This window comes from Glycine max, chromosome 5, assembly GCF_000004515.6.
Source record: "Glycine max cultivar Williams 82 chromosome 5, Glycine_max_v4.0, whole genome shotgun sequence".
NCBI classification, from domain to species: Eukaryota; Viridiplantae; Streptophyta; class Magnoliopsida; order Fabales; family Fabaceae; genus Glycine; species Glycine max.
This window is the reverse complement of record NC_038241.2, coordinates 30116868-30140449: the sequence shown is the minus strand read 5'-3', so window position 1 is coordinate 30140449 and position 23582 is coordinate 30116868. Positions and strand designations below refer to the sequence as shown.

Sequence of the window (23582 nt, the reverse complement as noted above, 5' to 3'; positions counted from 1 at the left end):
ATTATGGTGCATATGGGTTTAGGGACATCTTTGGAGTATGAAAGTGTCAAGAAGTCAAAAATTAGTTTGGAAAATGTGTAAAAACATCAAGTATATAAACTAATTGATTTTAAAATGTATAATTGGGGTTTTCCTCTGCATTAGATATAAAATTCTGTTTCACCTCCAATTATAATGCATATGCATTTTTTTTTTCTAAAGTTACATTAGAACTTTGTCCTTGTTGGGACTAGTACCTTTTGATTTACTAGTCGTTTGATGTGTTGTTTTGTTTTTGTTTACTCTCTTTTTTTTCTTTTAAATTAGGATGATTGTATAAATTTAACTTTTAGATGAGATTGTTTTGAGGATTATTGCCAGAGATGATGAGGTGGAACTGATTTGTAGTGCATGATGGACTTTGGATTATTTCCTCTCTAATATGTTTATGATTTTACATATGAATGTTTTCTTCTTGTGAAGTTTTATGTTATTCCATTTTTCTCACTTGACTTATATGATGTGAATTATCTTGTTGTAGGTCTAGAAGACAAACACAAACATATCTTTTATCCTTGATTCTGCTTCTTTTTTTTTTTGTTTAGTTTTTTCTTGCATGTCTACAAGTACAAGGAGAGTATCCCACTTGACAACAAAGGCTTATGTTTGCAAGGATGTTCTTGAAGATGGAAGGCCTTTGCTGATTATAACATCCAGAAATCCACTTTGCACTTGGTGTGTTTTTTTGTAGTGTAAATAAGTAGTTTCTTTTTAACCATTTTTAGAGATGGTGATTTTGGGATATTCAATGCATCAAATTGAAATGTAGCTATCAAAGGTAATATGATTAGGCTAGCAAATATGTTAGGTGTCAAACTCTTACTGAGTTGTTTTGAAAATCTTTGTCATTTTTTGCTTATAGTGATCATCAGTTGAGGTTCTTATCTTTGTCACTTTGAAAATCTTTGTGTGTTGTATTTCTCAAATTTGCTTTCTTTAATGTTACAAGCTAACTAGGAAAATTTTACAGACAAAAGATACATAGAGAAAGTTGAATGTGTTTACTCGTGCTTAACTTGCTCTTGAAAATGAGAAAGCTTAGAGTAGCATTGCTTGCTTGTATGGAGTTATTCCTTTCTCATACTAAAAACAAGAAACAACTTAGTTTCTTTCAATGTATAAGCTATTTGAATTCTCAATGTTTGCAGAGCACAACATTATCTTATTCACAAAATCACTATTTGGAGAAAAACCTATAAACATTAGTACAATTATTGATATTGTATTTTGGTGATGTACATGTTGACACACTTTTGTCAAACGAGTCCAATCTGTAGACAAAAGTCCAATCTGTAAGGCTTAGGACAAAAAATCATTCTTCTCATCTGACATTTGAGGAATAGGATAAAAAAGACTAAATATAACCACTAATGAACAAAGTTAATAATAATTTATTATTGACTTAACCACCTTATTCATAGCATGAATATAAATTTCCTTTATATGGTTAGCCTAAATTTAAAACAAAAGTAAAAGTTATCATGTGTATTATAAACTTATAAAATCATTTAGGATCGTCATTTTTGGTAGTTTCTAATAAAACTTGGATGTAAAATGAAATCCAATCGAATGTAACTATTAAGTTATTAACGTAACCTTAGCTTTGGGCATAATTAACTAGTAAATGTAACTTGTGTGATTCTCTTAGTACATGTAGAATTATTCCCTCAAAAAACATGACACACGCTTTACTCATAAAAGTTTAGCCTTTCAAGCATGAGACAAAGAAAATCTTGTTAACATGTGATTTTTGAATAATAATATCATAAGGTTAGAGTTAACCGCAAATGATAAAAGGTTAACCAACATTTATGATAGATTTAACCACCTTATTTATAATATGAGTACAATTTTTTATCATATGGTATGCCTAAATTTAAAACAATAATAAGAGTTAACATGTGCACTATACACTTATTAAATAATTTAATATAATCATTTTTTATAGTTTCTAATGAAAGTTTAGATGTGAAATGAAATCCTATCAAATGTAACCATTTAAGTTACTAATGTAACCTTAACTTTTGCATGATTTCCTTGTAACAAGTAGAATTATTTTCTTAGATGACATGACACAAGCTTAGTTCATACATGTTCAATCTTTTAGGCACGAGTCAAAGAAAATCCTATTCTCATGCAACTTTTGAGTAATATTATTAGAAGAGTTAGAGTTAAACACAAATGATAAGAGGTTAACTAACATATATGATAGATTCAACTACCTTATTCATAGCATGAATACAAATTTTTATTATATGGTGTGTCTAAATTTAAAACAATAGTAAAAGTTAACATGTGCATCATACACTTATCAAATCATTTGTTATTATTATTTTTTGTAGTTTTTAATTTTTAATGAAAGTTTGGATGTATAATGAAATTTAATCAAATGTAACCACTTAGTTACTAATGTAACCTTAATGTTACGAATAATTAACCAATAAATACAATTTGTGTGATTCCCTTAGTATAGATAAAATTATTTACTCAAATAACATAACACAAATTTTGGTCACACAAGTATAGTCTCTTAGGCATGAGCCAAAGACAATCTTGTTCACATGAGAATTTTGAATAATAATATTAGAAGGGTTAGAGTTAACCAAAAATGATAAAAGGTTATCTATTATTATGATAGACTTAACCACCTTAATTCATAGCACGAATATAAAATTTTATTATATGATATGCCTAAAATTAAAACAATAGTTATAGTTAACATGTGTATTATATACTTAACAAATTTAGTTAGGATCATCAATGAATGTATAATGAAATCCAATAGAATATAACCACTTAAGATGTTAATGTAACCTTAACTTTATGTATAACTCATCAGTTGTTCCAGCTTACGTGATTTTCTTAATACATGTGGAATTATTTCCTTAGATAACATGCCAAAAAAATTATCCTTAAAAACATGAAAATTTAACAACATTTAATAAATTTAGTCTTTCAAAAACATTTGGTTAACCACACTAAACTAATTATTGACAACATATTTACACCAAGTTAACCATGAGATAAATTTTTGAAAATAACACCTAACCGATTTATACAAGGATTTAACCGTTTCACAATAATCCGTTAACCAATGAAATTTGGAACTAAGTTTTGAAACCGAATTTTATTTGGTGAATGTTTTCTATATATATATAAAAATCATTTAGTTATAGAACAATCATGCTTCAAGAACTAAAAAATTTAACAACATTTAATAAATTTTATCTTTGAAAAAAAAATGTGATCAGCCACACTAAATTGATGATTGACCACATATTTACACTAAGTTAATAATGAAAAAATTATGAAAATAACATAATTAACCCATTCTTATAAGAATTTAACCATTTCAAAACAAACAACTAACCACTAAAATTTGAAACTGAATTTTTTATGTCATGCAAAACTAAACTTTACATAATGTTTGTTTTATATAAAAACCTATCATTTACTTGTAGAAAAATATGATTAAAAACCTGAAAATTTAACGATAATTATTGAACTCTTTAAGAAAATGTAGTTCGGGAAGTAATTATATATAATTATATATTATGATAAATTACAACAAAGTATAATTCAGCAAAAAAAAAAACTAGAGAAAAACATTCTAATAAACACAAGATACAAATTTTGTAACAACTCCATAACATAGAGACGTTTTAACCACTCAAGAAAGCAAAAATTTAATTAGGAATAAACCTGTTGTGCTTGACCTTCATTAGCTGTCCATAGAAATCAAATTTTGCAACATATCATTCTGCCTCTTTCAATATAGCAATTCCCTGCATTTAAATATAAAATTTAGGAAATGCATATAGTTCTCATCCGATAACAATCAATTGAACATAAATGATCTACTTTTACATTTTTAATTATTATTAAGAAAAAAATGCCTTATAATGTAGAGATTCTCCTTTTGGCACATTTATAAAAGTTTGATTTTAGGAACTTTACTTTTTTATCTCTTTTTATTTTTCTTAATTTAAATTTTAAGTTTCAAGAATACACCATTCAATAAATTTAAATTTTTTTAAAAAAATTTAAAACATTATGACATCATTAAATAATTTTCACTTTAAATTTTAAAATTTTAATTTCAATTTAAAAAATAAATTTAATAAATCAAATGTCAATATATTAATGTAATTCCAAACATATTAAGAAAGCTAAAGTGTTCTACGAAAATGAAATAAAGTTCTACAAAAAAAAAAAAACTAAATTGAGTGCCTAGGAACAAACATATCAAACCTCAAGCCTTCATGAAATGAAAACAATATAACTACAAGCAAAAAGAAGCATCAACTTATGCATTGATATTTTTTTACAAATGACTAGTGATCGCTACATAAAAGTGGTCCCAACACTTATAATGAGAAATTATGATCTATTTTATATAAAAAAATATACTAATAATAAACAGAGAGAAATAGAAATAGATTTGTGTACCCAAATGTGCGTTCTTGAAACAATAAAATTTTTCTTTAATAGTGTGAAAACTCTGATACACCGAGACCAATCTCTCATCTATTTATTGAGGGAAACTTTAAAGAACAAATCTTCTTTTTACTTTTCAGGTCTAAAACTAGATTAAACTTTTTTAGTTTATGTCGGGTGCATTTTACCTCAGGCAAATGCTTCTATTTATAATGTTAAAGAGATATGAATTTGAGTCTTTTTTCAAAGAAAAAAAGGAAAGATTTTATTTAAAATAATTTCATATCTCTTTATCTTTGTAAAAATAAAATTACCTCATATCTTTTATTCTAAGAAGTTTCCTAATATAAGACAAAGAAAATTCACAATTAATCATAATTACCATAATTAATCGCATGATTTAATCTTGATATGTAATAATAAAATATTATTCTTATTTTTATTGACAACTTCCACATTTATAAAATAATACACCTCTTTTTATATTAATTATATTCTTGGTGCTAGCAAAAAATATAATAATATTCCACTAAAATATTTGTTTGATTAAATTAAATTCTCTAATTTAATTATCAAATAAATTATTTTCTTTTGCAAAGATTGAAACACTAGTTTATGTGTGATCCCGGAGGTTCAATACTAAATCGGTAGTAAATTAATTATAATTAATTTACTAATCAAGGTAGGTGTCTAACAACACTCCTTAACATCCAGATAGCATTATTGTCAAACTCTAATAAGCTAATACATTTAATCAATGAATGACTTAAGAAATTCTTTTCTTCTTTCATTCAATTGTCCTCACCAAGGTCTTAATTTTATCATAGAGCTCAAACTCATTACCTAGAATTGATGAAATCCTTCTTGATTAATCATTAATTCTACAAGTATTTAATTATATCCAATATTCATTCAACTAGTGTCCTAAGACATTAGGTGTCCGAAATTAAAATATAACAAATAACTTATTAATTACTATGATCATCTCAGGTCAAAGGAAACTATTATATTTCTTCTTGAGAACTTCCTATTGACATATCAAGGTAATATTAACAAATAAGAATTCTCAATTAAATCAGTTCAATTATGACATTCACATATACATAATCTATATATTGTAATTTAATTAATGAGATCTATTCATTTTTATCCAATAAAGATCATTACATATATATTGATGTATTCGGATTATCAATGTCCTACTCACAATAATCTTACGATCAAGAATAATTTAGATTAAAATTATAAAGGACTTGTTTCTCATTATCATAATTTCTATCATGATAACAAACATCTAATTTTAATCAAGGACTTGTCAAATAAACAATTTAATAAAACAATAATTATGACAATAAAATAAAGAACAATTCTTTACTAAAATTGATAACATGATGGATTGGATCTTAGACATACATATTTATCCCCAACACCTAGTACAAGAAATCAGAAGGAAAAGTGTTAGTATACTACATACATGGTCAAAGGCAAAACAAAGAATAAAGGAGGTACAAAATGTTGTTCTATCTAGGTTTCAAGCAATCCCTCAAGGCTAGTACGCCATCTCTCTCTCTCTCTTAAATATTTGTCCCTCTCTCTCTCTCTCTCTTTCTCTTACTTAATACAATATTATTGTTAGCTAGTTAATATTGGTAGTGAAAATGGTTAACTTTGTTTACTAATTGGTTAATAGTTTTATTTGATATGTGACTTAATCCCATCTGAAAGAACAAATCCCATGAGAATCAAAAGGAACAAACCATAATTGTTAAGGTTCTTATATAAAATCAAAACACAAATTCATATGAGAAATCCTATATCAAATTAGAGAAGAAATGCACATATGAGAGATAGACAAACCTAACCTGAGAGAGATAAACCTCAATCAGTGATAGACATAAACGTATAAGAACTGCAACTCCTGTGATAAAGAGAAACGTATCAATGTGAGTGTGCGAGTGAGACGAACTTCATTATGAACAGGCATGTCGGAGAGGTAATCACTACCTGCTATGCCATCGAGGAAATGTGATGGTGATGAAAACCTCCTCCAACGATTTTCAAGAAAGACAATGATGATTTGGGAGAATGTTGATAATGACTTGGGAAAAAATGATACTAGGGGAGAAAGAAGGTCTTCCTTTTTCAAATTCAAAACCTAACGAATTTTCCACCTTGTTCCTCTATTTTATGTTTTCTAATGTTTTTAAAAAACAACAAATGATGTTTTTTAAATTTTTAAAAAAGAAATTGATTGATTAAAAAATACTACATAGGTAGGTGGTTATTGGGTGGATTTTACTACAGAGCGGTACCTGTATCAACACTCATAAAAAAATATTTGAAGCCATTTTACGCTGTAAAAAAAATCTGTATGGTCTTAGGATCGAAGATCAAAAGTATCTTTTATATATGTGTAGAAACTAAAACTTACAGTTTTTTTTATATGAACTAAAACTTAAAATATAAGGATAAAAGTTTAAACATACCTTAAAAATAATATGGAAGGAATATTAGTTTCAATTTTCAATACTAGTATTTTTTTCTTTCTTTCTTTAATGGTTGTCATTGGATCTGGTGCATTGTAAGTCTATTTTCAAAGCTATGTCATACAACATGATTCATCTTGTCTACTTTATTTTTGGGGGTAATCACATCTTTTCTACTTTGGAACGTCATGTTGGTTTGGGGGCAAAATATTGATTTTAGTATAAATTAGTAGTGAAATAATAACACTTATTCATACTAGTACCCTAATAGTCATTTGTATAAATTGTCAAGTAAACTCCCTTCGACCACAGATTCAAAGTCACTTTATGGAGAGGCGCAAATGGGGTTGAGGCAGAACTAGCTAAACAAATCTTCGTTTGTATCTTTATGAAATTAAAGTCGTGTCAATAATATGAATATGACTCTTAATTAAAAGAATATCTCCGAGGCTTGGAGCAAAACCAATGGCAGATAATTATCAGTTTGTAGCCCCAATCCTTGACGACACGTAACTTGACATAGGGGAGCTAAGTCAACCATGTGAATGTTATAGTTAAGAGTTAAGAATTAAAGAACCAAGGTGCATATACTCTATATACTCTTCACTTTTTCTCAGCTGATGAGACACACCAGGGACCAAAGCAGTCACCAATTCCTTGCACGTTCACATGTTCAATTTATCAGAGCTTTTCAAATATTATTTTTAGTTTGGGGAAGTGCTTTTTATTTTTATAAATAATATAGTTAACACAATACAACTTTTTTTATTTTAAGAAAATGATGTTGCTTTCAAGACTTTCAAATTCCAATAGTAATCACTACTTTTAAATTTGAAATGGAAACCGGCCACCATCTTTCTATTGGTTTTGTTGTTTTGAGGTGCTTATAAATTGATCTTGTTGGCATTACCAAGGTGAGGAAGGATTATCAAATTGTTAACATTTTATGGTCATTTAATATAAGATTATTCTTACGTAGTCTTGACTTAAAAAAAACGTCATTTATAACATAGTTACTCGATTCAAGTATCTAAATAATAATTGTGGCCTATTAAAAAAATATTTTACATTATTTATACAGTGAATGATTATTTTATGCAAACATTTTTTCGTTTTCCGACCATGTAAATAATTTACGATGTGTTACCTTTAGTAATGCTAAACAAATTAATTTATCTCCTTATCACTTGGAGTGAGTATCTTGTTCTTGGATTCGTTGGATATAGTTTATAACATAAACGAGTGTATTTCTTACACTGTTTTATTTTTCAAGTGAGTACAGAGTATCTCTCAATTCATTGAATGAAAAATTAATCTCACTTATAATGTATGACTGTTGTTAATCTAATGATATTTTACACATGAAGAAAATCAAATGGAATTATCCCACTAAATAGACTATTCATTCACATATGAATGCAACAAAACTTTACACCGTATCAATCCCATGGTTTTATTACATTGGTATTTTGTGCACAAAAAATTATACATATAATTCATAAGTTAAATATCTAAAAAGTAATATATATTTATTTCACATATCAATTGCAATTATTTCTCATATATATGGTTTAAAAATGACTTTTTTTGTACTGTTAGTGGGTAATTTAAAAAAAATACAAAAATGGGTATTTTTTAAAAATATTAAGGGAGTATGGACAAATCATGTTTTAAAACATGACTCTGATTTTAACATTTTTTTTATTTTATAAAAGTCATGTTTTGTGTACGAACTTTCTTAATTTGTTTGAAGTACAACTTCTACGTTATTTTACTTTGTCACCTTTTTTTTTTTTACTTTTTGACACATTTTCTTATACTTTGTTAGTTTTAGAAATTCTTGAATTTTTTTTCGTTGTAAACATACTTTACAATCTAAAATAAAATACTAATTTACAATCCAAAACATTTAAAAGGTTTATCAACATCAATTCCACTTCCTTGGAAATGAAACCTTTTAGATTGTTGTTGCTGAAGTCGAAAATTACGAACGCGATTGAACTTCCTGAGGCATGGCAGTTACTGACTTAAAATGTTTATCCGCGGTGTCCCACATAAACCTCAATTCTAGGATACAATAGGAATGTCTTAGCAGAGCTTAGGTTATAGAATTCGCAAAGAAAAATAATTGACCTAGGAGTAAAGAGGGAGAAAGCTTAATAAAAGTAAAGAGAAGGAACAAAACAATTGGCCCATCACCTTTTACAATCATGTTCAAATACCATCAGCCAACCTTTTTTTCCCACCAATTATGAGTCTATAATTGCCATTGTCCCCTTCTTGATTCCAACTTTTATTGGCATTAATAGGAAATGTAACTAATTGCTTAATTGTAGGAGATTTGAATTTCAAATTCTTGAATTTAAATGTTATAACTTTCCTTGTCCATTTAATTAAATCTTTTAAAAAAATTCTTTTGAAATAAATATTAAAATTACAACAATCCCCAACATATTTCAAAAGAATAAATTACATTTAATAAATAAAAGAAAATTCTTGGGTCAACATGAGGTGTAATGCATTGGACCTGGTATAGCAAACTATATGAACTAGACCTAGGCTGATGGGACTTAACACACAGTGTAGTTGGTGTAGCAAGCTATATGAACCAAAAACACTTGGCGTGTGACAATGGTCTACCAATCACAAGACACCCCCACAGTCTTTGTTGTTATCATTGTGTTGTGCTACTAGGCCATGCGCGTGCTCGGTATTCATGAGTGCTCTAAAGATATTGCTAAGATCTCATGCAAGTGGTCCCACTTGACACTCATATAGGTAATTTCATCAAGTGCATGTTGCAAATCATACATCACCCATAAGGGGTATGAATATCATTAAAAAATTTATAAGATGTAAAGATTTCTCAAACATGTAAAGTTTACTATAAAGTTTATCCTCTCATTAATGCAACTTTAACACTTTCTCACAACATAGGAAGGGACTAAAATCAAATATATCAATTTGAGTGTTAGTAGAACTATTTTTACCCATATGAACCTTCTTCATGGGATCTCTAATTGTGACACCCTCTACCCCATACATATATGTACTAATAATAAAAGAAATAAGAAGTCAAACTTAATTAAAAGTTTTTAAAACACATTTAAATACAAGCCTTTCAAGAGGGTAGAAGACTCACATTCACCATTCTAACATCAAAATAAAACTTGTTCAAATAATTAATAAATTATTTCGGCTCAAAACAAGGTTGTCCAAGACCTCATACAATTAATATAGCAACTTATGCCCTAATGTCACATCCTATCAGAGCATTGTGTCCCGATGCCCTTCAGAACAAGGTTCCTTAAAGCAATTCACCTAGTCATCTGCTCCCCCGAACACAAAGTTTAAGATCATCATAGGATCCAAACACAAACAACAAAGGGAGTGAGTTATCACATTCCTAACTAACAGAGAAAAATAAGACAACATATAGGTATAAATATTATATAACAAAATACAATTTACTTGAGCATAACTCACGTTATTTCACCACTCGTCTCATTCATTTTCACAACATTCGCGTACTCAATAGTCAAAACACAATATCATCAAATCAGTCAATATAGAACAATACACAAGCGTTATGCAGCAGATACACTAAGACTCAATCCTATATGCAATGTGGTACCATGTCAGTGAAAAACCTCGTCGGGCGCCTAGGAGTACATGACAAGACAAACCACACACTAGCAAGCCAAGTCACTTTCACTAGGTAATATCATAGGGAGACCAGTCAGGGTCACAATGTTTTGCGAGAATGCTCGAACCATATGGGATCAACATAGGCTTAAAGGAGCACTCAAACTGGGTGATCCCCAAGGCCTACACTCCGAAGAGTCCGTCAGGGCCTCTCCCTCCTGATTCAGGTCCAACCCAAAAAACATTTTAGCACACAGACTCTATCTATGAACTGTACAAAACACACGACTCATCAATTGTTCTCAAATATTTTTAACTCGTCGCCCTTTAAGGGTCTAAGCATTAACTCGTCGTCCTTAAAGGGTTTTAGCATTAACTTGTTGCCCTTAAAGGGTCTTAGCATTAACTCTTCGCCCTTAAAGGGACTTAGCATTAACATGTCGCCCTTAAAAGGTCTTATAGTCGTGTGATTGTACAATCCATAGTTTATAACTCAATGCACACAACATCTCAATCATGTGCATACTCAGTTTATCATATACACTCGATCTCAATTACAATGGTATATTCTCAAAATAACATGTTATCACACCTCATGAATCATGTTCACTTTACCTATGAATTATGCAATACACACAACTACTCAATTATTTTAAAAATCATTTTAACTCGTCGGGTTCCCACAGTGGATCTCATCATAATATTCGTCATTCTTAAAGGGTCTTACAATTGTGTGATTGCACAGTTCATAGCTCACAACACAATACACATCTCAATATACATGTATTCCGTCATTCATCACATGTTCAATTCACCACATACTCACAATTTGAATCATCATTTCATATCCTCAATATAGCAATTTATACAAAAGACTATCATAACCTGGGGACTAAAACCCCTCAAATAATATTACACAATTATATCAAAATCATAGGTCAAAATATACAAATATCAAGAGCACAATTTATAAAGCAATTATAATCAGAACATCAATATTTTATTTATAATCAAAAAGGAAAAATTGCAATTTAATAAACATCCCAAAATAAAACCTCAATTTAATCCTCTAAGGATCTCTACACATGTTCTCACTAACCCCCAATTGTGAATAACTCATCCCTTACCTCTAAGCGGACTCACAGACTCACGTATCTTCCGACAGCGATAATGGCATCTCTAGTGGTTTCCTGAGATTTCTCCAGTTTTTCCTCCGACTGCTCCGATAGAGTTCCCAAACATCAGCGAGACAGAGAAGGGATTGAAGCCTCCATATGTACTGTCTTCATGCGATTCCTTTTTCTATCTACATGAATATTATCTTGCAAATCCCAATGATGAAGGTGTGCTTAATTGAATCGCGAACCACATATCAAAATTTCATGAAAATCCAACGGTTAACAAAACTGGTATTGTAGTTTTACTGAAACCATTTTGGGTTTCTGCGGGAAAAGAGAAAGCTACGGTGCAAAGGGTATTTCTCTTATCTATGACATGTTTTTGCAATTCCCAACGGTGAAAATTTTCATAATTAGGTTTTGAACTTGGTGCTCAAATTTTACAACGATCCAACGGTGAATGAGTCCGAGATCGTTGTTTTTCTGAGACAGGTTTGGTGGGCTGCGGGAAAAAGAAATGATTTTGAGAGGAAAAGGGAAAAAATGAAAATGAGAGAAAGAAGAGGCACCATGAGTGTGAAAACTGACCTAACGCTATTTATAGTTAGGTTTAATCTATTTATTTATTATTTTATAAAAACAAACTCTATTTTATTTTCTATCAAACAAATAAATAAAATACCCTTTTTATTTTTTCTCAAATCATTATTTTAATTAATAATTATATCTCTTTATTTATTTATTTATAAAATCTCATCATTTTTCTAAAACTCTATTTATTTATAAATAACAATTCTTTTTTTAAATTAGCTTACGAAAAATGAGATGTTACAATAATCACAAAGGTTGGGTTATCATCACTTGATTGTTTTCAAGTGGCTTAAGTCTCATTTCCCTTAATGTTTCTAATATCATATTCCTCCCTAAGGGTTTTGTCAAAGAATCTGCTAAGTTTCCTTCAAACTTCACATGATCTATGGAAATTGTTCATCTTTTAGCAACTGCTTAACCACATTATGTTCAGTTGTATATGTCTATTTTTCCCATTGAATGTTTTATTCTTAGCCACAGCTATCGCTGACTAGAAATCACAATGCATAGATATTGATGGGTCAGTTTCATTCCCAAAGGAATGTTAGCTAAGAATTTTTTCAACCACTCATCCTCACTATCAACCATTTCTAGAGCAACAAGCTCTGACTCCATTGTTGATCTAGCAATAATACTTATTATGGCTAATCTCCAAGCTATCGCACCACCACCAAGAGTAAACACATAACCACTAGTGGATTCTATCTCATCTGAATCAGAGATCCAGTTAGCATCGCTATACCCTTCAAGTATTACAGGAAATCCACTATATTTAATACCATAATCCATGGTACCTCTCAGATATCTCATGAGTCTAGCAAGTGCATCCCAATGGTCCTGGTTAGGATTATGGATATATCTACTCAATCTTCCAGCTGCATATGCAATATCAGGTCTAGAAAAGTTCATCAAATGCAGTAAGTTCCCAATCATTTGCGCATATTGAGTTTGACCAACTGGTTTTCCTCTATTTTTCTTTAATTGAGAGTTAGCATCATAAGGGGTACTTATTGACTTAAAGTCATAATATTTATACTTCTTAAGAAGTTTCTCAACATAATGCTCTTGGGATAGTAATATACTATCTCCCTTCCTTATTATTTTAACTCCCAAAATAACACTTGCTTCACCCATGTCTTTCACATCAAATTTATATGCTAAAAAAGATTTGATTTTAAAAACTATATCACTGCATGTACCAAAAATAAACATGTCATCAACATACAAGCATATAATAACATGATCATTATTCACAGACTTTGCATACACGCATCTATCAACATCACTCCTAGAAAAACCATCAACAAGTAAAGTCTCATTAAATTTTTCATGTCATTGTTTAGGTGCTTGTTTTAAACCATATAGGGATTTCAAAAGTTTGCACACTTTGTTCTCTTGACCATCCACTACACACCCCTCAGGTTGAGTCATATATATCTCTTCCTCTAAATCACCATTCAAGAAAGTTGTCTTAACATCCATCTGATGAATCACTAACTTATTAATTGCAGCTAAGGCTATCAAAATCCTAATGGAGGAAATCCTTGTAATAGGTGCAAAGGTATCAAAAAAATCTGTTAGATTTCTGATTAAACCCTTTAGCAACCAACCTTGCCTTGTACTTATCTATAGATCCATCAGGGCTCTACTTCCTTTTAAAGATCCATTTACAACCAATAGGATTTGCACCCTCAGGTGGATCTACTAAAGTCCATGTATTATTCTTCTTAATAGAGTCAATTTCAGTACTAATGGCCTGCTCCCAAAGGTTTGCATCTGAAGAACTAATAGCTTCTGAAAACTTAAGGTATCATCCTTAATAAGATATGTATAAAATTCATCTCTAAAAGATTTCTCTATCCTATATCTTTTACTTCTCCTCAAATCCTCACTTATAGGTTCACTATAGGTTTCAACTAGTTGTTCAAGACTAGAAATGGTACTGGAACTAGCCCTAGACATCAAAGGGAAAATATCCTCAAAGAATTTGGCATTCTTTGTCTCCATGATGGTGTCGCACTCAATCATATCACTCTTAAGAACTAGAAATCTACAGCACTATGTTTAGCATAACCAATAAATAGGCAATCAAAAGTATTAGATCCTATTTTCCTTTTCTTTGGATTCTGTAACATCACTTTGGCTAGGCACCCCCACACTTTCAGATATTTGAGGTTTGGTTTATATCCTTTCCATAACTCATAACGGCTCAAACATATTTTCTTATGTGGAATTCTATTTTATAAAAAACAAGTAGTCAAGAGGGTTTCTCCCCAAAGGTTGTTAGGAGCAGAGGAACTAACAAGTAAAGCATTCATCATTTCCTTAAGGGTTCTATTTTTCCTTTCAGCTACTCCATTTGACTCAGGTGAATATGGGGTTATTTCATGAATTATACCTTCATTTTCACAAAAGTCATTAAATAAAGTGTCTCACTATCTCCATCATATCTTAGCCTCTTGATTTTTCTATTGAATTGATTTTCAACTTCGGCTTTATAAGATAAGCACATATCAAATGCTTCATCTTTGTGTCTAATTAGATAAACTTTAGTATATCTAGAGTAATCATTTATAAAGGTTACAAAGTAACTTTTACCTCTTCTTGTCATAGTTTGTTTTAAATCAGCAAGATCAAAATGAATTAAGCCTAACAGTTCAATTTCACATTGTACAAAAGGACATGATTTCTTAGTTAATTTTGATTCAACACATATTTCACATTTCTTACTTTGTTTATCATGCATATTAATTAAATCTAGTTGTTGCAATTTCATAACATACGTTGGATTAACATGTCCTAATCTAGCAGGCCATATATCATATGAATTAATCAAGTAAGCAGAAGAAGATGCATTCTCATTAATCACTTCAGAAACATTGAGTACAAAGAGACCCTGATCACAATAACCTTTCCCCACAAATATATTATTCTTAGTCATAACTGTCTTATCAGACTCAAAGGATATCTTTACCCCAACATTTCCCAACAATGCTACAGAAACAAGGTTAACTCTAATAAAGGGAACATGTAGCACATCATTCAAAGCCAGTGTTTTCCCATATGTGAGCTTGAGAAGAACTTTCACATTTCCTTGAACCGGAGTAGTTCTCAAATCACCAAGATAAACTTGTTCTTCTCCATCCCCCACAACAGTATAGAAGGTAAACATACTCTTATTAGCACAAATATGCCTGGTAGCCCCAAAGTCTACCACCCATTTGTTCACATTGGTGACAACATTCACTTGAGAAATGATCACAACAATAATATCATCTCCTTCCACCAGGTTAGCCCTAGGCTTAGAATGATTGTTATTTCTCGCAACTTTGTACCTGCACTGAGGAACAAAATGTCTTGGCTTCCCACAAACAAAATATGCTCCTTTTTTCTTGAAAGAAGGATTAGAAGCATAAGCACATGGGATGGGATTAGAAGGAGCAGCACGTGTGATATTATATTTGTACTTATTCTTGTTATTGTGATTAGTTTTGTTGGCATACCTTTTATAAAATGGTTTGTCTTGTACCGTGTTTGCCTTGGTAGACATTGCTTTGGTCCTTATTGCAACACTTTCCTTCCTATTTGTATCTTCAATGATAATGTGGGTGATAAGGTCTGACAGTGACATCTATTTGTGTCAGTGCTTTAACTGTTGTTTATAATTTGTCCAGGACTCCGACAGCTTCTCAATCAGGAGTTCAGAAATGAACTCGTCAGGCAGAGAGATGTTTTCAATCTTTAGATCTTCCAACAGCTTGTGGTATTTGTGATTTGTATCTTGATGTCTTTTTCCTCGTTCATAGTCCAACGGTAGTAGTTGGCGATGATGAATCTCTATCTAGCCACGTCCTCGACAATGTATTTGAGTATGAAAGAGTTTCATATCTCTTTGGATTCATTATAGAAGCAGTAGACATCGAAAAGATCATTAGACAAGGCACTTAACAAAGTGTGACAACATACCTTATTGGCTTGAATCCATTGTTGAAGTTGACTAGCATCATCAACGACATCAGGTTTGGGAGTGGAAAGAGCGAAGACAACTCCATGCATGTCCAGCAAGGTATGAACACATTCTTGCCAACGACGGAAGTTTTGGCCAATGAACACCTCAATTTTTGAGACGTCAGGCAGCGGCTTGGCAAAGGTTGCAATCAGTAGCGTGGGGTTGGAAGCGTCGACATTGTTGACAGGTTTTGCTGCTTCAGCCATGATATAAACCTTTTAGATTGTTGTTGCTGAAGTCGAAAATCACGAATGTGGTTGAACTTCTTAAGGCATGGCAGTCACTAACCTAAAAGATTTATCCGTGGTGTTCTATGCAAACCTCACAAGATACAAAAGGAACCTCTTAACAGATCTAAGGTTACAAAACTTATAAAAAAAAAATAATTGACTGAGGAATAAAGATGGAGAAAGCTTAATAAAAGCAAAGAGGAGGAACAAAATAATTTGTCCATCATCTTTTAAAATCACGTTCAAATATCATTAGTCAACCTTTTTTTTCACCAATTATGAACCTATAATTGTCATTTTTCTCCTCTTGATTTTCACTTTTATTGACATTAATAAGAAATACAATTGATTATTTAATTGTAGAAGATTTAAATTTCAAATTCTTGAATTTAAATATCATAATTTGTCTTCTTCATTATAATTAAATCTTTTAAAATAAATATTAAAATTACAACACTTTGATTCGAGTACCATGTGTTTGTTTTACTATTTTTCTCGCCCATTTGTGTTAAGAAAAAGCTAAAGCGGGCTAGTAATACTTGTTTTCGAATGAGTTTTCATAAATTAACTTTTATATATAAAAAAAAATCTGATTATATAATGTGAAGGGTATTATTTTTATGGAAATATCATAATTTTTTATTGTAAAAATGTACCTACGACGAAAGAAATGTACAAGACAGTGGGAGGGTGAGAATTGGAAATATCAATAAACAAATAAAATAAAAGGAGGGGACAGGGATGAGGTCATGGTGAGAAACGGTGGACCTAGTGAGTCTGTCTAATGTCGTTGACCAAGGTATCTATATTTTATGTCAAGTCCTATTCTTATCTCATGGACCCCACCCCATACACTTCACTGTTTCACACTATTTTGTATTTTCCATTTTATTGTTTTTATAGCATCGAATGTTTTTTTTTTCTGAATACATCAAATATTGTTATTACAGTATTTTACGAAGTTCCATGGAGGCATCTTGTGTATTTAGCTTTAGATGATGCACAGAATACAGATAAAAAAAAAAATACTCAGGATCAATTCTATTCCATAAAACTGTGATGATATCATAAAAAAATTGAAACAACTTTTTGTTATTTTAGTTTTATCATAAAATTTTATTATTTTTTTCATTGTGAAAATGTTTGAAAAAAAATAGCATACTTTTGGCAATCTATATTAAGTATTTTTTTAGGTAAAATTATGCATAAGCTTATTTAAACTTATTTATTAAAATAAACATTTATTTTTATAAAATAAGAATTTTTATTTTTATTTTTTTCAGTGTGTTTGTTTAAATAGATTTTGCTTAAAAAATATTTTTTTATTTATTTTAAGAAATAAGTCTTATTTATTTCTTAAAAAATACTTATATAAAAAATTATTTTTTAAAAGTTTAATCAACGTCACCAATGATTGGATGGATGATTTACCAAGAATAAGAGTAAAAAATATATAACTAAGTCAACGTTATTTATAAAAAGTAATTGAAATTTTTATATTATTTTAAATGAATAAATTATCTTCTATTGCATTTTATTTCAAAATTATATTTTATATTGCCTTATATTATATTATATTTCACCAAAAATAGTTTTTGATGTGTGCGTAAAATGGAACAAAATAAATATAAAAAAAAAAAAAACAATCTTGTTCTCCCAGCTTTTATCTTTTCTATGAAACTAAGTTATATTATATTTTTAATCTTATAGTTTATTTTTTTTATAATATAGCAAATATAAAATAGACTTTCATGTTTTATTTTGTCTCATTCTAATAAGTTATATCCTATTTTGAGGGGAAAATAACTAAAAAAATAGAATAAATTGCACTAGCCACTGTTGGAATATGTAAAATTACACAAACACTTCTTATTTTTTTAATATTTACAATAACCTCCTCTGGGACAGTCCCTTATAATGTTTTTTCAAATAGATAACAAAATAGTAAAATATATTTAGGGGTATCAATGTATATTCATTAAAAATTAATCAAGGATAGTGTAAGAATAAAAAAAAAAGTAGGAAATATATGTGTAATTTCAGAAAATCCTAGAATAATTTTTGTAATTTATATCAAAAGATAATTGAGAAATTTCACTTTTTTTGTTTAGTATACTATCTATATTAAAGGATAAGAATTTTCTTTCTCCAATAAATTTTAATATCATCCATGTTTTATATAAAAATTCTTTATCTTCAATCTTTCTTTCATCCTCTTCCATTCTTATCAGTCATGCCTTCTTCTTCGACATAGGTAAAGAACAATAAAGTTTTGACAAAATTGCATTTTTGGTCTTCCATTTTGTCTCTAATTTCAGATTTTGGTCTTCCATTTTGTCTCTAATTCCAGCTTTTATCTTTTCTATGAAACTAAGTTATATTATATTTTTAATCTTATAGTTTATTTTTTTTATAATATAGCAAATATAAAATAGACTTTCATGTTTTATTTTGTCTCATTCTAATAAGTTATATCCTATTTTGAGGGGAAAATAACTAAAAAATAGAATAAATTGCACTAGCCACTGTTGGAATATGTAAAATTACACAAACACTTCTTATTTTTTTAATATTTACAATAACCTCCTCTGGGACAGTCCTTATAATGTTTTTTCAAATAGATAACAAAATAGTAAAATATATTTAGGGGTATCAATGTATATTCATTAAAAATTAATCAAGGATAGTGTAAGAATAAAAAAAAAAAGTAGGAAATATATGTGTAATTTCAGAAAATCCTAGAATAATTTTTGTAATTTATATCAAAAGATAATTGAGAAATTTCACTTTTTTTGTTTAGTATACTATCTATATTAAAGGATAAGAATTTTCTTTCTCCAATAAATTTTAATATCATCCATGTTTTATATAAAAATTCTTTATCTTCAATCTTTCTTTCATCCTCTTCCATTCTTATCAGTCATGCCTTCTTCTTCGACATAGGTAAAGAACAATAAAGTTTTGACAAAATTGCATTTTTGGTCTTCCATTTTGTCTCTAATTTCAGATTTTGTTCTCCGGTAAAATTATTCACGAATTTTGTCCTCATATTTAATCAAATCACGCAATGTTGGTCCCCCAGTCCACAATGGACGTTGACTGTTACAAAATAATGTTGACTACCACGTGTCACGTTCTTATTGGATAATGACTATCACGTGTCTTGTTCTGATTGGATGTCAATCCCATGGAAAATGAAATGCATTGTTGTTTTCATTTACCAATCAGAACATAACATGTGATAGTCATCATCCAATAAGAACGTGACACGTGGCAATCAACATTATTTTGTAACAGTCATCGTCCATTGTGGGCTAGGGGACCAACATTGCGTGATTTGATTAAATACGAGGACAAAATTCGTGAATAATTTTACTAGGAGACAAAATCCAAAATTCGAGATAAAATGGGGGACCAAATTTCCAATTTTGCCTAAAGTTATTTACTTCTTCTTAGACATAGGTAAAGAACACTGAAGTTTTAGGTGATGAAGGGAACAAAGTATTTATGTATCCGACAAAAAAATTCTTATGGACAACACATATCTTTCCAAACTGAACATTACCAACACAAGCAAGGGGGAGCAGTAAGTAGTCAAATGCCATGGAGAAAAGTACTTACTAGTTAAATAAGTCTTATAAAATTTTTGAACTAAACTTCCAATTTTTTTAATTCTTATAAATTGGATAAATAAGTCATATAAATAAATAAAGATAGAGGTAACACTGTCTTGTAACCAGACTAAGGGGAACTCTAAGAGGTCTGGAGGTGTACGTTGGTATTTAGTATGGGAAATGTGATTGCAAATGGGTCATGATAATATTCTCAAGGGAGGAAGATTACGTGCCATTTGATTACAGTGAGTAGAAGCCAAATGTTGTTTCCAGGGGGAAGGGTGTGATTTGTATATGCTGACTATGGAGTGCAGATTTTGTCAGATATATTGATGCTATAACAAAATCAATGACATAGTAGCATTAACATCTGTAAGGACCAACATATCCCATTAGTGTTGGATAGTCAGCATCTACCAAATAATATTTACTTGCTGAGAAAGGTAAAAATCTATATAAATAAAATTTAAATGAGAATAGAATTCAATTGTAGTGATACAAAAAAAATAATACCTTGAGGAGGATGTAGAAAATTCATGTTAGAAGATGGAGAGCATGATTGAAGATTCGAGCATCGTGGACAGTACCTTCTCATCCAGTTAATACAAAAGTAAGGCGCATGTTTAATCACATGTGGCCATTATATTTTGTGTTGGAATACCCTTTCTTCCAATAAATCTAGCTTGCTCACTAGGAGTAACCACACATGGAACATGTGAATCATCAATTGTCCCTATGGCATTCTTAAAAAATGGTCAATATCGTGAATCATTTTCTATTTTGGCATGACTATCACAAAACAAAGGATCTAGTGGCCTAATATCTTAAGGAGAACAATTAATGCCTTATGGAGATGTCTACTTACAGTTTCTCCAGAGTGTTGAAACTTCTCTTAAAGGTGCATATTTCCTTCCGCGTGGGAAACCATGTTTCAAAACATTGCAACCATTTCTTCAACTCACATGAGATTAGTGGGCTTTAAACCATGATCAACCAATTCAAAGCAAAAACTTGTAAAAAATATGTTTTTCTATATGAAACATCTCATAACAATGAATAGGATGACCTTACAATACTTCTTACACCCATGCATGGCATGTCTGTTTGTTGGTTCTACACGACTCTTTACATATATGTTTTATTGCATATTCACCAATAAACACAGCCACATAAGATACTTGCTCCATAAGTTCATTATCTTCATCGATATTTGATTCTAATTATTCAAGCACGTCATTGATTTTTTACCTATATAAAAACAATATTACAAAATACATAATATATCAAGATACACATGATAAAACATAAGTTCATTACCAAACATAATATTGTTCCTTACAAGCCAAATAAAAAACATAATGAGTTCAACAGAACATGACTCATACCACCACAAGCAAACACCTAAGCACTAGTACATAATAGTTACGGATTTTTAATTGCATCCCTAATACACACATCTAGTTAGTAACCTTGAATAGTAAGGGGTTTTTAATTGTGTCCCTAAGCCAATGCATCCTTTGCTTATCTAAACCTCACATGGCAATAAACATTTCTCTTGATAGCTTTAACATCATCCGGTTGCAACATTGTGTATGAAATAATAAATCCTTTTATAATTTAGGTAGTGTCTTAAGCTCATTCATCACTTCCTGAATAGATGCATTTGCCAAACCTTTATTGTGTGACTTACATGCTTTTGCAATCACACTAGCTGCATTTAGCTATTCTTGAAGAGGTAGTTTCCTTCTTCTAGCTTAACTTTTTCGTGTGATTGATTCTCTTTCTCTTTTCCCTAATCTTTTGGCTACCAATTCCTTGGCTAATAGTTCCTTGTGAATCATTCAAATGAATTCCCTCAAAAGCATCTATTGCACCAACACTTGCATCTTCACTATCACCTCAGCCTTCCTCTAAATCTAGTCCAATACCCTCAAGACTTGAATGATACCCATCTTCAAATCAACCTCAACACCAGCAAGCAATATCCCAAACAAGAGAACCCATTGGAACTCTCCATTAGCAACTACATCCTTAAAAAGTTCAATCAACTTTTGAGCAAATGGAAGTCCTTTGATCCTGAATTTTTCATATAAAGGATTTTCCTGCACATTCAAAATTTTCTCATAACACATTTATCACTTACATCAACAATATTTTTGGCATTGTCCCATCCAAAACCAGTTTCTTTACCAAATAGTTTATATCATACTTGTCATTCTCTTATGAGGTTATCAAACTTGTTCTTAAACTTTAGTTTGTCATAATTTTTCTAGTCAACTCCTTAAATCTTGATGCAATTCCATTCCACTCATTCTTGGTAAAACTTGTATTGAGTCGTTCTCCTTTGTACACTTGTTCCAAGCATGTTATGATAAAGCCTTTAGTTGCTTTAATGTCCCAATAAGCTTTTTCTTTCTTAGTACTCATAATTCTACATTAAAGAATTTTCTTGATGCATGATTAACAAAACTTTAACATGCAGAATTGATAAGAGGTAAATGTCATTGCAACAATACTATTTGGTACATTCTTAGTATGATCACCCCTGCAGAACCATAAAGATTGTTAATAACAAGTCAACATCACTTAGTGCCATGGCAATGGTAAGGCCAATTAGGCCATTTCCTTAGGCCTCCCACAAAGCTCTTAATTTTATATATATTTATAAAAAAATAAATTAAATTTAAATTATTAGGTAATATATTTTATTGTATTATTTATTATTATTTTGTTAGTAAAATTATAAAATTTTAATTACACATAGATATATTATAAATCATTTGAGAAGTTTATAATTCATTTGAAAATTATAGAAAAATTAGTTTCCATTTACTTTAAATTTTTTAAAAATCACATTTAAATGAATATAATGATTCAATTTTATAAAAAGAATATGATGTATATTTTGATGAAAATGAGAGTGGTGAGATTACACATTTTTCTTATTGTAAAATATAAAATTACTTTGTACTTTTTATTTGAATTATAATAATTGCGAATTGTAAAAGAAAGTAAATTGAAAAAGAAATATTTATCTTGAACTAAATTTAAGTTTTTGTGAGCATTAATTTGATATTATTGGTCTTAACTTTTCTCCCTAAATTGAATGTCTTAAAAGAAATATTGACAGAAAAATTAATGTCTTATTAAAAACATTAAAGTATATTAAAAAACTAATCCTTTTTATATACATCTAATGTTTATAAAATATAATTAATAATACTTGCAATTGTTGTCATTGTAAAAAAAATGTTCAAAATTAATTTTTTCTAGATTCAATTTGTGATCATTTATATTGTAAGATATAGTAGAATAAATTACTATTGAATGAAATGTGAAAATATTGCTTGAATATTAAATTTAATTAACAATTATTACACAAAAAGGTGAAAGAATAAAATGAAAATAGATAA

At 29.8% G+C, this 23582-nt stretch overlaps 1 long non-coding RNA gene across 1 annotated transcript; it reads right to left on the bottom strand.

Moving 5' to 3' along the window:
• Positions 1–20277: 20277 nt before the first annotated feature.
• LOC121174892 (uncharacterized) lies at positions 20278–22794 on the bottom strand. The gene is made up of 3 exons (XR_005891483.1): positions 21035–22794; positions 20683–20902; positions 20278–20539 (listed from the first exon to the last, which is right to left on the bottom strand). It is a non-coding gene; the product is annotated as an uncharacterized lncRNA (long non-coding RNA).
• Positions 22795–23582: the final 788 nt, after the last annotated feature.